This window comes from Sinocyclocheilus anshuiensis, unplaced genomic scaffold, assembly GCF_001515605.1.
Source record: "Sinocyclocheilus anshuiensis isolate Anshui unplaced genomic scaffold, SAMN03320099.WGS_v1.1 scaffold538, whole genome shotgun sequence".
NCBI classification, from domain to species: Eukaryota; Metazoa; Chordata; class Actinopteri; order Cypriniformes; family Cyprinidae; genus Sinocyclocheilus; species Sinocyclocheilus anshuiensis.
This window is the reverse complement of record NW_015544166.1, coordinates 359,030-371,295: the sequence shown is the minus strand read 5'-3', so window position 1 is coordinate 371,295 and position 12,266 is coordinate 359,030. Positions and strand designations below refer to the sequence as shown.

At 37.9% G+C, this 12,266-nt stretch overlaps 1 pseudogene; it reads left to right on the top strand.

The window, feature by feature from the left end:
- The window catches only part of LOC107695855 (ankyrin repeat and sterile alpha motif domain-containing protein 1B-like), a 192,108-nt pseudogene extending 182,464 nt beyond the window's left edge, over positions 1 to 9,644 (top strand).
- Positions 9,645 to 12,266: the final 2,622 nt, after the last annotated feature.

Sequence of the window (12,266 nt, the reverse complement as noted above, 5' to 3'; positions counted from 1 at the left end):
TATATATGCATGTCTGGTGTTTGCACTATTTTCTGTGATGAGATTATAAAAATAGTTTGTGAAATCACTTGGTAGGTCTGACATGTCACATTTTATAGCATCTATGCAGTCATTTTAAGTACAAACTACACATTTTTTTAGCTTAAATAGCTATGGTGGCATTTTTTTTTCAGTTGTCGGTTAAGTAAGCTTGATGTCTTCTGTTACCGTCTGTCACAGTAACACCACAGAGCTGTCTCTGCGTCAGCTAGTCACAACACATGAATAATTTATAATATGCTTAAAGCATGTTTTTAATCATTTAAAAAATCACTAAGCTCTGAAATTAGGGAAGAAAACCAGTAAAATGCTGGCAAATGTAGTAGCACTAAGTTGAACTCAGATCTTGAGGGCATTTCCGTCGTTTTCTCAACTGATTTGTAACGGCGTAGATCCCCCACAAGTGTGAATTGTGAGTTGATTTTTGAAAGAGCGTCTCTGATCATCTCTGTGTGTTTTCATATAGAATCTGGCCTATGAGATTATCCTGACGTTGGGCCAGGCGTTTGAGGTGGCGTATCAGTTGGCCCTCCAGGCCAGAAAGAGCGGCCACGGGTCGTCCACTCTGCCGGAAAGCTTCGACAGCAAACCCTCCAAACCTGTCCCTAAACCTCGCGTCAACATACGCAAGTCTGTGAGTGACTTTGCCCTTTCAACACTAACACACACACAAACACAGACTAGAGCCTCTAACCTCAGCCTGTCTCCCCTCATCCATCTGTACATATGTACACCTACACTGCTGCCTGCACACCTTGAACACAATCTGTGTGTGCTCAAGCTGAGTGATGCATCATGGGAAACAAAGTGTCTGGTTTGAGCTGCTAGAATGTGTGACCAGAATTCAATTTTGATTTGGTGTATTGATTTAGACCTGGTGTTGATCCACTGTGTGTGAAAAGTTAAACCGTTATTAACAACTAATTCATTCAAATATGCTGATTTCTTATTATTATCAATGTTGAAAACACATATAATTACACTTAAAAATATTTTTATGGAAACCATGATGCTTTTTCTAAATTCCAAAGAACAGCATTCATGCGATATTTAAATATTTTGTAACCCGTGTAAACCTTTGAACAATAATGTATATTTAATGTGTAATGTGTTTTTTTAAATTAAAACATTAATGTCTGCTTATTATATTTTCTTTTGTAATATTGCTATGATAGTTTTCAGAGTTATTATTATTAACTAATGCTAAAACGATAAAAAATTCAATCTTCGAACTTCAATCTTACTTTATTTCAGCCAGTTGCAACCTTTCTCATTTTCATTTAGTTTAACATTATTAATATTCATTTAGTTTCTCTAGACTAATTAAATTGAAATAAAAAGTAATAAAAACTATATGAAAAAAATTACTAAAACATTAACTAAAATTAAAATGAAACAGAAAATATAAACGTCAATGATACAATATAAATATATTCTCAATATAACATTTTTTAACAACACCATGACAGATAAATACTTTAAATTGTTGTGTTGCACATTATAGTTCACATCTTAAAATCTTATAATGTTTGTTAATTTATTAATTGCTGTTATTTAAATTAAAATTTCTGTTCTTTTAGGCCTAACTGTATTAATGTTTCAGAGGGAACTTTTCTTGTCAATGTTGGTATGTGATTAATATTTCCTCTTATCTGAAGGCCTAAAAATGTGTTATCCGATCTGGCCCTCAACCTAAAATGAGTTTGATAATTAAAAACAGCACAGACGAACTTGAACTTATAAGCCATTTATTGATTTCGCCATTCGCGCAGTCATCTTTATAGAGGCGCACGCCAATATTTAAAAGCAATATTGAGAAGAGTGTGTTTGGCAGTATTTGCTTCCCCTCAGCGAAAGTTTGTTTGCACGCACACCAGCACGTCGCAGCCTGTCCTGAGGGACGGAGAGGTGAGTGTTTGATCTGTAAACAGCACACTCCATCTCCTCTCCTTTCAGTGCGTTTAAGGATGAAAGAGATTGATGAAGGCCGTTTGCACAAAGCTCCATCAAGTCGCTTCCTCCGGGGCAGACTTCCTCTCCATCTAACCTCGTCCCAGTGCCTCGCTTCCCCCCTGCCACCAACAGAGATATTACTACCACTCTCTGGAAGAGGCCCAGAATCATAAAAATAAAACACACCCTGCCTGTTGGAGTTGGATTACGTGCAGGAGAGAAACGACGGATGCCTGGTTGAAAATAAACAGTTGCATTATTGAGTCCAGCTTGCAGAAACGAACCTTTTATGAGACGCTTCACTGTCTGTTTTAAAGGCCACATAAAATGTGCTTCTATGTTATTAGAGTATATCTCTGTACAAATACTGGGCCAATATGGCACTTTAAATGGAACCGTGGTGTAACAGAACCATGCATGCAGTGAGAGATGTGGCTGAAATGGGCTTTGTAGGTTCAAATCTGGCTCGCAACATTTTCCAATCCTGTTCCGAGTCCCTCTTGCGCCATGTAGTCCTATTTGAATAAGCGTTTTACTCCACAAACTCAATTATGTGGCAAATTGTGTTTTGGCAAACTTGTCCCGGACAAGAGTATCTGTGTGATTGCGGTATATATCTTTTTTTTAAATAACACTTCAGTTATTTATTTTGTCTCATGAATTTTATAACGAAAGCTATTAAATTCCTCACTGCCTGGTGCACTTTTATTGGATTTTGTGCCTTTTTTGACAACTTTTTTGGGTAAAGCATTAATTTGTGTTTCTATTGGCATCTCATCTGAAATAAAAAGAGGATATATATATTATAGTATTACAGTATATATAGTATTACAATACGTAGAAAAATTGATCAGTCATGCACATGACCTTCCATAATGCCCACATCCGGATTATATGCACCCTGAGCTTAGTAACATCTACAAAGATCCCAATCCTGTTTGAATCAGTACAGGAAATCACAGGCGTCCTGTGTTCATAATTATAACTCAAAAGTCTCTTGGAAAACTAATCCCGTCTGAATAGCGCTTATGTGACAGTTTATGTAAGAATGGATTTATGAATGATTTACACACATTTATTCTGCTCGTTTTTTGTGAATAAGTTCCATTGTTGGTCTGAGTGTGTGTGTGTGTTTGTGCTGTTACCCTGAAAACTAACAGCATCCTCTGTGACTATGTGTGGTGTAACTCGGATATTGATTTTCCCTTGTGTAGGAGAAATTGTTCATTATGTTGAGGTACCTCCTCTCCATATGGACACGATATGCTGTGTTGCTCCATTAGAACGGATTCCTTCCCTCTCTTTTTTTCATCCTATTCGGTTCATTTCCGTGTGTCCACTCCTACGTTTGAATTGCATATGGGTGACTCTTCAATTAAGGGCATTTTGAAAGAATAAAATATATACAAAATATTTTTGTTTCACAGCATTGGGTAAGTTAAATAAGCTAACTGCATGATGCTCAATTTAAAGTAATTATACTAGAGTCAAGCCATTTGAAAAAGTAGTTACATGACACAGTACTAACAAAAAGTACCGCTAACTATATTGAAGCTAGTTAAGCAGGCAATATATTTTGAAATATATAACCATCCAATATTATAATTTATACATTTTTCTGGCACTGAAAAAGATGAATGACTTTTGAGATGAATGAAAATCTCAGTTCGGGGGACAGCATTAAACTTGAACAGATAAATGCTCTAAATATAACTATATCAAGAAAAATACACCCTTATTACACCCATTTCAACTTAAATACTTGAGTTCACTTGCTGCCTTAAATTAATTAATTAATAATAAATTGAATTAAGTATTTTTACATTTGTAAGTACATTAGGGTTGGAGCTGAACTCTGCAGGGCTGCGGCTCTCCAGGACCGGAGTTCGCCACCCCTGTACTATAGGTAGTTTAGTCTAGAAGTCTGGGTTGGGAGCATGCCCAAAACAGTGAGATCCTGACAGTTGTATTTTAAGTCTTTAGTTTAAGAATTACCTATATACATGAGTGTGTGTTGACCTTCCTAAGCTTTGACCTCTGTGACCTCTTTGTTCCGCCTCTAGGTCATGCCCCCCTCTAGCCGCTGGTCCCTGGGGCATATTTTCACCCCGCACCGGCCTCCTCTTCATCCTTTTCCTCTTCCTCCTATCTCACGACTTCTCCATCATCCACACAAAGTTCAATTTCAGGTCTTCTTACATTTCCCTTTCCTTGATTTCTTTTTCCCCTTTTTTCTTTTTCTTTTTAGGGCTGTCGGTTACTTAAAATTGTCAATATGTATTTATTATTTATCGAATTATTTATTATTTACACTAATGTTAAATTGACAGCCCTAATGTTTTTGTTTTTGGTCTTTTTATTTTGCGCTTAATTTTTAACTCTTTCCCCGTCAAACATGGAATTTTCCGTTGTTTATGAGACGACTCTTTCCAGCCAAACACGTAATTTTTGGGGCTTCCACGTTTTCACTGTTATACGCTAGGGGGCACTATTACTCATCTCCTGAATGAGTCCAGAATCTCCCGATCAAAAGCACAGGCGAGGAAGACACAGAAAGGAGCGATCACATATGTAAGCAGATGGACTTGAAAATTAATGTAACAATAACAATAATCCAGATGTAGTCTCTGATAAAAACATGATTTCTCAGCTTTTTGCTCAAAATGTTGCTTTTTTTTTTAATGAAAATTACCTACATTCAAGTGTTGATAAAAAAGAATGCTTGAAGCTAGAATTAAAAGGATTTGTGGTTAATTTTGATGCATTGCATGTTCAGATATTCCTACAACAAAATATTCTGGGGGTCCATGAAATTTTTGTGAAAAGGATCAAAAATGCTGGTGGTGCCTGGCAACTTTTTTCAAAACTGCTGGCGGGGAAAGAGTTAAAAGGAAAAGTCGAGGTTAAAGAACGTTACAGAAAATAATTGTAACTCGTTCCTTAGTTTTGGGGGAGGACAGACATCCTCCAGACATTGCCCCACATTAAATATATAATTGTCTTTTTGAAAATTATTTTCTGTGGTAATCGACGGTAGGGCTTTTCTCTAACCCAGAATATTCCTTTAACTGATTTCATTTCATTATTTAACTTTCTTTGTTTTGTTCGTTCATCTCTTCTCCATCTGAATCCTTTTTCCTGTCGTCCTGCGATGGTCTGTCCATCCTGAACATCAGCTGACCAAACGCGGATAGAAATATTTCAAGATTTGTTATCCAAGACACCAACTCACCATTGCCTGAGTTGTTATCAAACCATTAAGCTCCTTTTCAGGTCGATGCCTCATATTAGAGGTTTATTGCGTAAGATTAGCGTCTGTTTCCTTTTTTAAAGCATTTGGATGTGGAGAAGAATGAAGTTGGTGTGGGAGTGCGTATTTGAGAGCAGTCAGAGGTAGCCAAGCAGAGCGAGGATTATGTTATTTAATATTCATACAGCTGCATATGGAAAAACCTGATAAAGAACTCAAGACAAGCCAACAGCAGACGTAAACGACTCTGCGTTTGTAGCCCAGCTTTATGTGGAGCAAGGCTGAGCTGCCGTGGCAACAAGGAACAGTGTTTTGATTGGTTGATAAAGATGTACTAGTCGTAGGGTAGTTTTGACCACAGCAGATCTGCAAGATGGATATTATGTTACTGATACTTAATATAACAGATGAATTTGACGGTTTAAAAATAATAATTAAGTAATGTGGAGTTAATTCACTGCTTTTGTGTTGGTGTGACAGTCTGATTGTCATGTGGTTAACCAATCACCTTACACCTCTCTCTCTCTCTCTCTCTCTCTCTCTGACTTAAGAGGCGGTCACACTAGACTTAAGCATGCAAATTACTTCATATTCCATATATGAATCACACATTATGATGTCATACACCAGGGCTTCTATTTTCATAAATAAGTAATAGTTAATTAATAATAATAAAAAAACACTTTTAACTTAACCATAATGTGTTGAACTTTGTGTTGAAGATTGATGATCATTTCTACATGTTTTGTATATAATGTTTTGTACATAAATTAGTTGAATTATTATAAGCGAACATGAATTAATAGTGAATAAATAGAAGTAACAGAATGTGATGTCATACTTTAGGGCTTCTGTTGTTCATAAATAAATAATGCAATTAATACTACTACTAATAAAAATAATTTTGTATATGATCTCCCCACACCTCTCTCTCTCTCTCTCTCTCTCTCTCTCTCTCTCTCTCTCTCTGACTTAAGAGGCGGTCACACTAGACTTAAGCATGCAAATTACTTCATATTCCATATATGAATCACACATTATGATGTCATACACCAGGGCTTCTATTTTCATAAATAAGTAATAGTTAATTAATAATAATAAAAAAACACTTTTAACTTAACCATAATGTGTTGAACTTTGTGTTGAAGATTGATGATCATTTCTACATGTTTTGTATATAATGTTTTGTACATAAATTAGTTGAATTATTATAAGCGAACATGAATTAATAGTGAATAAATAGAAGTAACAGAATGTGATGTCATACTTTAGGGCTTCTGTTGTTCATAAATAAATAATGCAATTAATACTACTACTAATAAAAATAATTTTGTATATGACTTTATTATTCTTGGTATATTTTAGTTTATTATGTATTATTATTATTATTACTTTTACAGCATTTATTAATGTAGATTTATGATCATTTCTACGTTTTTGTATTTGTAACTTTTAATTAGTTGTAGCATATGTATTTTTAATGGACATGAATTAACAATTCAAATAAACATTAACCATCAACCTAAAAAATTGTTGACTGTCGTTTAACTGACGCTAACTAGTTGAACCTTGTCATCAAGTGCTACCATGATAATATTCGTTTAAACTTGTGGTAATCGAATTTCACCCATGATTGATTCTTAGCCAGGAAGTTAAATTGTGACACATCCTGTTGTCAAACTTGGTTGAGGTCACCCAAAGACAAAAAGACAAATTCTGTGCATATGCATACAAACGAAAGCGAGCAGAACCCAAGATCTAGCGTGACTGCCTCAAACCCCCTAAATTATTAGCGCATCCTGACTCGCACTCTTCCTTTTTCCTTTGTACACCTCAGATGGAGCAGCCCTCAATGGATCAAAAGGGCCACGCCAACGTCCCCTGGATAGTCGAGCCAGGACAGGAAGCCAAAAGAGGAGCCAACACCAAGTATGAGACCACTATTTTCTAATATAGACCCAAAATACTGTCCACTCCTGTGTGTGTGCCTTACAGAGAGCGCCCTCTAGAGGCCCTCCACGGAGCCACGGGCCCAGTGACCTGTGACAAGCCCGCGTCTCTCCGCCCGGCCAAGCCCGCCCGTTTACCGTGGCTTCTGCATGATGACGCTGCCACTGTCTTTTCTCTCCTTTGATCTTTTTCCCCTCTCTTTCTTTCTCTCTCTCTATCTATCTATCTCTTGATATCACTCGCCCCCCACCCCCCCTCTCTGGCCGCAGCACGATACGGGAAGATCCCGCTCAGCCCTCAGGGCCGCCATGCTGCCGATCCTCCTCCAAAACACACAAAAAAGTGTTGCAAGCGGTTGTTTTTCATTCAGTTTTTCCCCCTCACCTTTTTTGATTTCTCCTTCCCTCCGTTCCTCGCTATTCTTTCCTCGGCTTCTTTGGGAAGCGCCTCTTCAGCCTTTCCCCACTGCCCCCCTCGACTGCTTGAATGACAACTTAAAATCGTAATGCTGCTACAAGCCTTATAAACACACATGTTGTTTTTAGAGTCGGGATTTGCTTTCTTTCTTTCTTTCTGACTAGACAGCGTAGGGTTAGCGAGGCGGGAGGGAAACGGAGAGATTTTTGCGAGGTGGGGCATCCAAAACGGCTGGCATAGAAGCGGAGATTGGACTTCACACGAAGGACATTTTGCTTGTGTTGTTTCTTTTGTCTCGTAGTTTTAATTTATAGTACCAGCGCTTGTCAGAGAGAGAAAAAAAAAATCTGCTGCAATTTAAATTCCCTTATTTAGGGGAGATTTTTGTAGTTTTTTCTTAAACGGCACACAATTTACGAGCTCGTTCTAGTCAGTCAAAGCGTCAGGACGCAGAAGTTTGTCAGATAGCATTTAACGAAGGCTTGCTTTACGACGAGACACTCGACAAAAATTGTCTCTGGAATTGCGCGCGTTCCTTACTTTCCGAGATTTTTTTCTGTCGTATTTTCTTTCTCTCCCTTTTTTTGGTTTTGCCTATGAACGAAAACCCGAGCCAGTCCTGAGACATGCAGTGTAGTTGATGGAAAGCATGCAGTCCATGTGAACTGGAGAATGGGGGGCTTTTTTTTGATGGACACTTTGGATAAGTGATGTGATTTCATTCACAGGGCAATGGCGGACGCCCATGTCTATTACAGTGGAATTCAGAGAATGTAGCCTGCCCCTAACATGGACCCTCACTCTCACACGCATTGCAAAAACGGACCGCAAATACAGAACCTAAAAGCGTCACCGGAGCCTCTCGTATCACACGTGTAAGGATTCGCACAAGGACTTTTTCGCCTGGGACTTGGCGTACGCTACAAGGACCGCCGACGTGGACCCGTTGCCTTTTAACGAAACACTCGCATGCACTCGCACACACAGACACACTGCATAAAAAACAATAGGAGGAGACTGTGGAATTGGAATGTACACTTTTCAAGAGGCAGCGATTCCAATCGTGGTCTGAAGGACGGACTTTGTCGCGCGAGAGACGAACTTGGGAAAGACTGTCGCTGCGGCGACTCGGACACACTACACTGACTTTTCACTGAATATCTTGTCCAAAATACCATGGCATGTCTGGACTGGGATAAAAATGGACATTTACATGAATTGCTGTATTTTTTTTTCTTTTCTGTTTTCTTTCTTCTTTTGTTAATTTCGTTTGTTTGTGGTTATTGATGTAAAAATATGAATATGCACAATGTGAATGGACTCATTGCACTGGACAACCAAGAAATGGACATGTCTCGTGCCAAAGTCACTACGGAGCGGTTGTTGACGTAATTGGCGACGCCATGCAGCTTAATATTCATATATTGGCAAGGAATTTTACTGTTTAATAGAGAACTATATTACCATTACTGTAATATTTACAATTATTCTAATTATTATTCTTATCGTGCAATTCTCGTCTGATGTCATCTTAACGTTACATTATTTTTATATGACGCGTCGAGCTCGAATACGCAGCCATTCGAGAAAACAAAAAATATTATTCTAGTACTACGGAGGACGTGCGAATGTCCGGATGGCTCCACTTGCGTTTCAGATGAAAATATAAAAACAGATGTCTTATTTTCACTCATTGTCACTGTAGAATTTTGCCACAGTTCTGTAAATAAATATTTTGTTGACTCATTGTTCATATATGTCATTAAAAAAACAAAGAAAAAAAAACATGTATAAAGAATGACACAAAAAAAAAAACTAATAAATTGCATTGGTAAACAAGGTACCAAATTTGGCAGGTCAAAGTGCAACACATTAAAACAAAACAACGGTTTGAGCGACGGGTGGATTTGTGACATCATTGCTGACTAACATATGTGTAGATAGGCTTGGGCTTCCAGCACACAGATTTTGTAAGTTTGGTCTTTATTTATATTCTTGCAAAGCACACGGAATAAATCCAGATTGTAGAACCATTGTTCCTTCTGTGAGTCACGTTCCTTTCTTTTCTCTCTGTATTTATTGTGAGGTTTTATGTATGGAGTTTAACATACTCTGGATTTTGGCAGACTTGTGTCTTAATAGAAGATTCAAGACAGAGCCTACAGTTGGTTTTGGTTATAAAGTTGGTTGGTATATAGAAAGCATAACATCTATCTATCTACAGTATCTTTGTTCTATCTACCTGATGTTCTGTCCCTCTGTATCCATATCTAAAGATTGTTTGTGTTATTTATTTATGTATGTACTTATTAGTGGCCTCTGGGGAGCTACAACAAATGACGATTCAGTAAAGCCAGAGATCGTGTTAAAAGATGTGTTCTGATAAGGACGTGAGTGTGCGTTTCAGGATAATTTCCCCCTCAGGCGGGGTGACATACGGTTCACTTCTTGAGCACTCTGTTTCCATGGAGCTCGTTTCTTTGTCCTCATAGCTTGCTTAACACTACTCGGTTATGTTGCAGTTACAGATGGAGGGGAAACTACACAGCTAGTGTAAGACAAACGACTCTGAACAACCAGCACCTAACGAACCAATGCTCACGCTCATCGAAGGCCATTTATACGACAACCTAAATCGTAGAGACTGAAAAGCTGCTTGTTACGTTGATGGATTAGCTATTTTACAGTTTTTATAAACCTTAAATAAAACAATAGAGAAGTTGGTAAAGCTTTTCTATGATGCGTACATCCAACAGACATTTATAGCCTCGATTTGACTTGCGGCGCGTTTTATTCCCCAATCTGTAAAGTGTTTACAGCATCTTTCTCAGAGCCTTATAAATCAGACGGCATTTCAAGGGCCGTTTACATCAGGAAGATACGTTTGCGAGGTGAGACGTCTATCCGACTGCCATAACCTTTTATCAAATATCCGTCACTTTCCATTTCATCATGTTCTCACAACAAAGATAGAATGAGATAATGAGATAACTGTAGTCTTACGTCCCAGATGGCACGTATCCTGAAGCCTTTGACTAAATTAAGCGTCAGGGGATAACCATTTATGTAATTATCTTACAGATCGATTAATTAACACTTACAGAATGTGCCAAAAAGATTTCTGCCACGATATCAAAATAAAGGAAGCTTTACGATCGTTCAACCAGTTCAGTCATGTTGATATAAAAAGAACAAAGAGAGATGCGGGAGAGCTGAGGATAAGGGAGAACTGGGCCAGAGCTTTAGGAACACACAAAATCAAACTGTAGGGAACAAAAACAGCCCTCACCTTGCATTTATCATCGCTGACAAAAAGAAGAAAGCGTGCTTACCTAACAATGTCAGCAAATATTGACGTTTAGGATAATTTCAGATTAAAGTTACATCGGCGGCTAATCTGAATATGCGGTGGCGGGAAGCGTCCCGCTCGGTGTGGTGGCTACAGTTCCGATCCAATGCGTAGCCTATTTCTTCAACTATTTACGCGCTTATGACCATTTCATTCGGTGGACATTTTATCACGTTGCCTGAGGTGTAACAATAGCATTGTTTAGGCAAGTCCTGCCATGAACGACTATGATTGCTAACCAACAGTTAGCATTTGGCAAATGTAGAACACTAATGGACATTTTGCAATGTTAAACCAGATTGCCTAATGGTAGAGAAAATGTGGGGGTTCTCTCTGGAGTTGGCAGTGGGTTTTTAGGACGCCGGTTTTCTGTTTCTGAATAAAATCAGATCTGCATATAAATGTTTATGTATTTATTTATTTTTTGTTAAACAACACTGAATAGTGAAACTTTTGGTAAAAAGTTTAGGTCGCACATTAGTTTGGGGACTAATTCTCACTATTAACTGTGACCTTTGCCTCAATAAACTCTAAATTTGCCATTTATTAATAGTAAGTGGTTAAGTTTAGGTATAGGCATGTAGAATAAGGCATTAATATGTGCTTTCTAAGTACTAATAATTGGCCAGTATGCTAGTAATATGCACGCTAATAAGCAAGTGCGAATTGCTCTCTAAACTAAAGTGTTCCCAAAGTAAAGTTGCTATAAAGATTTTAGGTTGTTCGTATTCTGTAACTTGTTAGCGGCTTGAAAATTCCCGTATGTCATTTATTTGCTTATTTTGCTAAGAATGCAATTTTCACATTCACAGTATGAGCAAGGATGTGTATTAAGACTAAATTTGATTTGTTTGATTTCATGTTGACTTCATCATACAGGTACTGCACAAAGAAGGTAGGTCGATGTGTAAAAATACGCTAAAGATGGTGCAAATGTGAGGTAAGTACTGAGCTACTCATAAAACACTAATACTATGTAGAGGCCTACTGTATGACAGTCTAAGTTTTGTCATTGTAATGTATTTCCATGTATTTCCTGACCGTGCTTGAAAAGAATGCTGAAGTTTAGCCGCATCTCTAATTAAACTCTCCTAAAGCAGGTAATTGAGCACTTGGGCTTCAGCAACTTAGAAGTGTGTAAAGTCGGATCAAAATTGCAATATACAAGAGCAGGAATGAGCACCCTTCAATTTGTGTTATTTCTGTTGTCACCTTGAACTTTTAGCAAGGATTGAGATACGAGTCCAATATGTCGGTAGGAATTTGTCTCGAAAGATTTAAATGTTTTGCTTAAAGGGTTCACCCAAA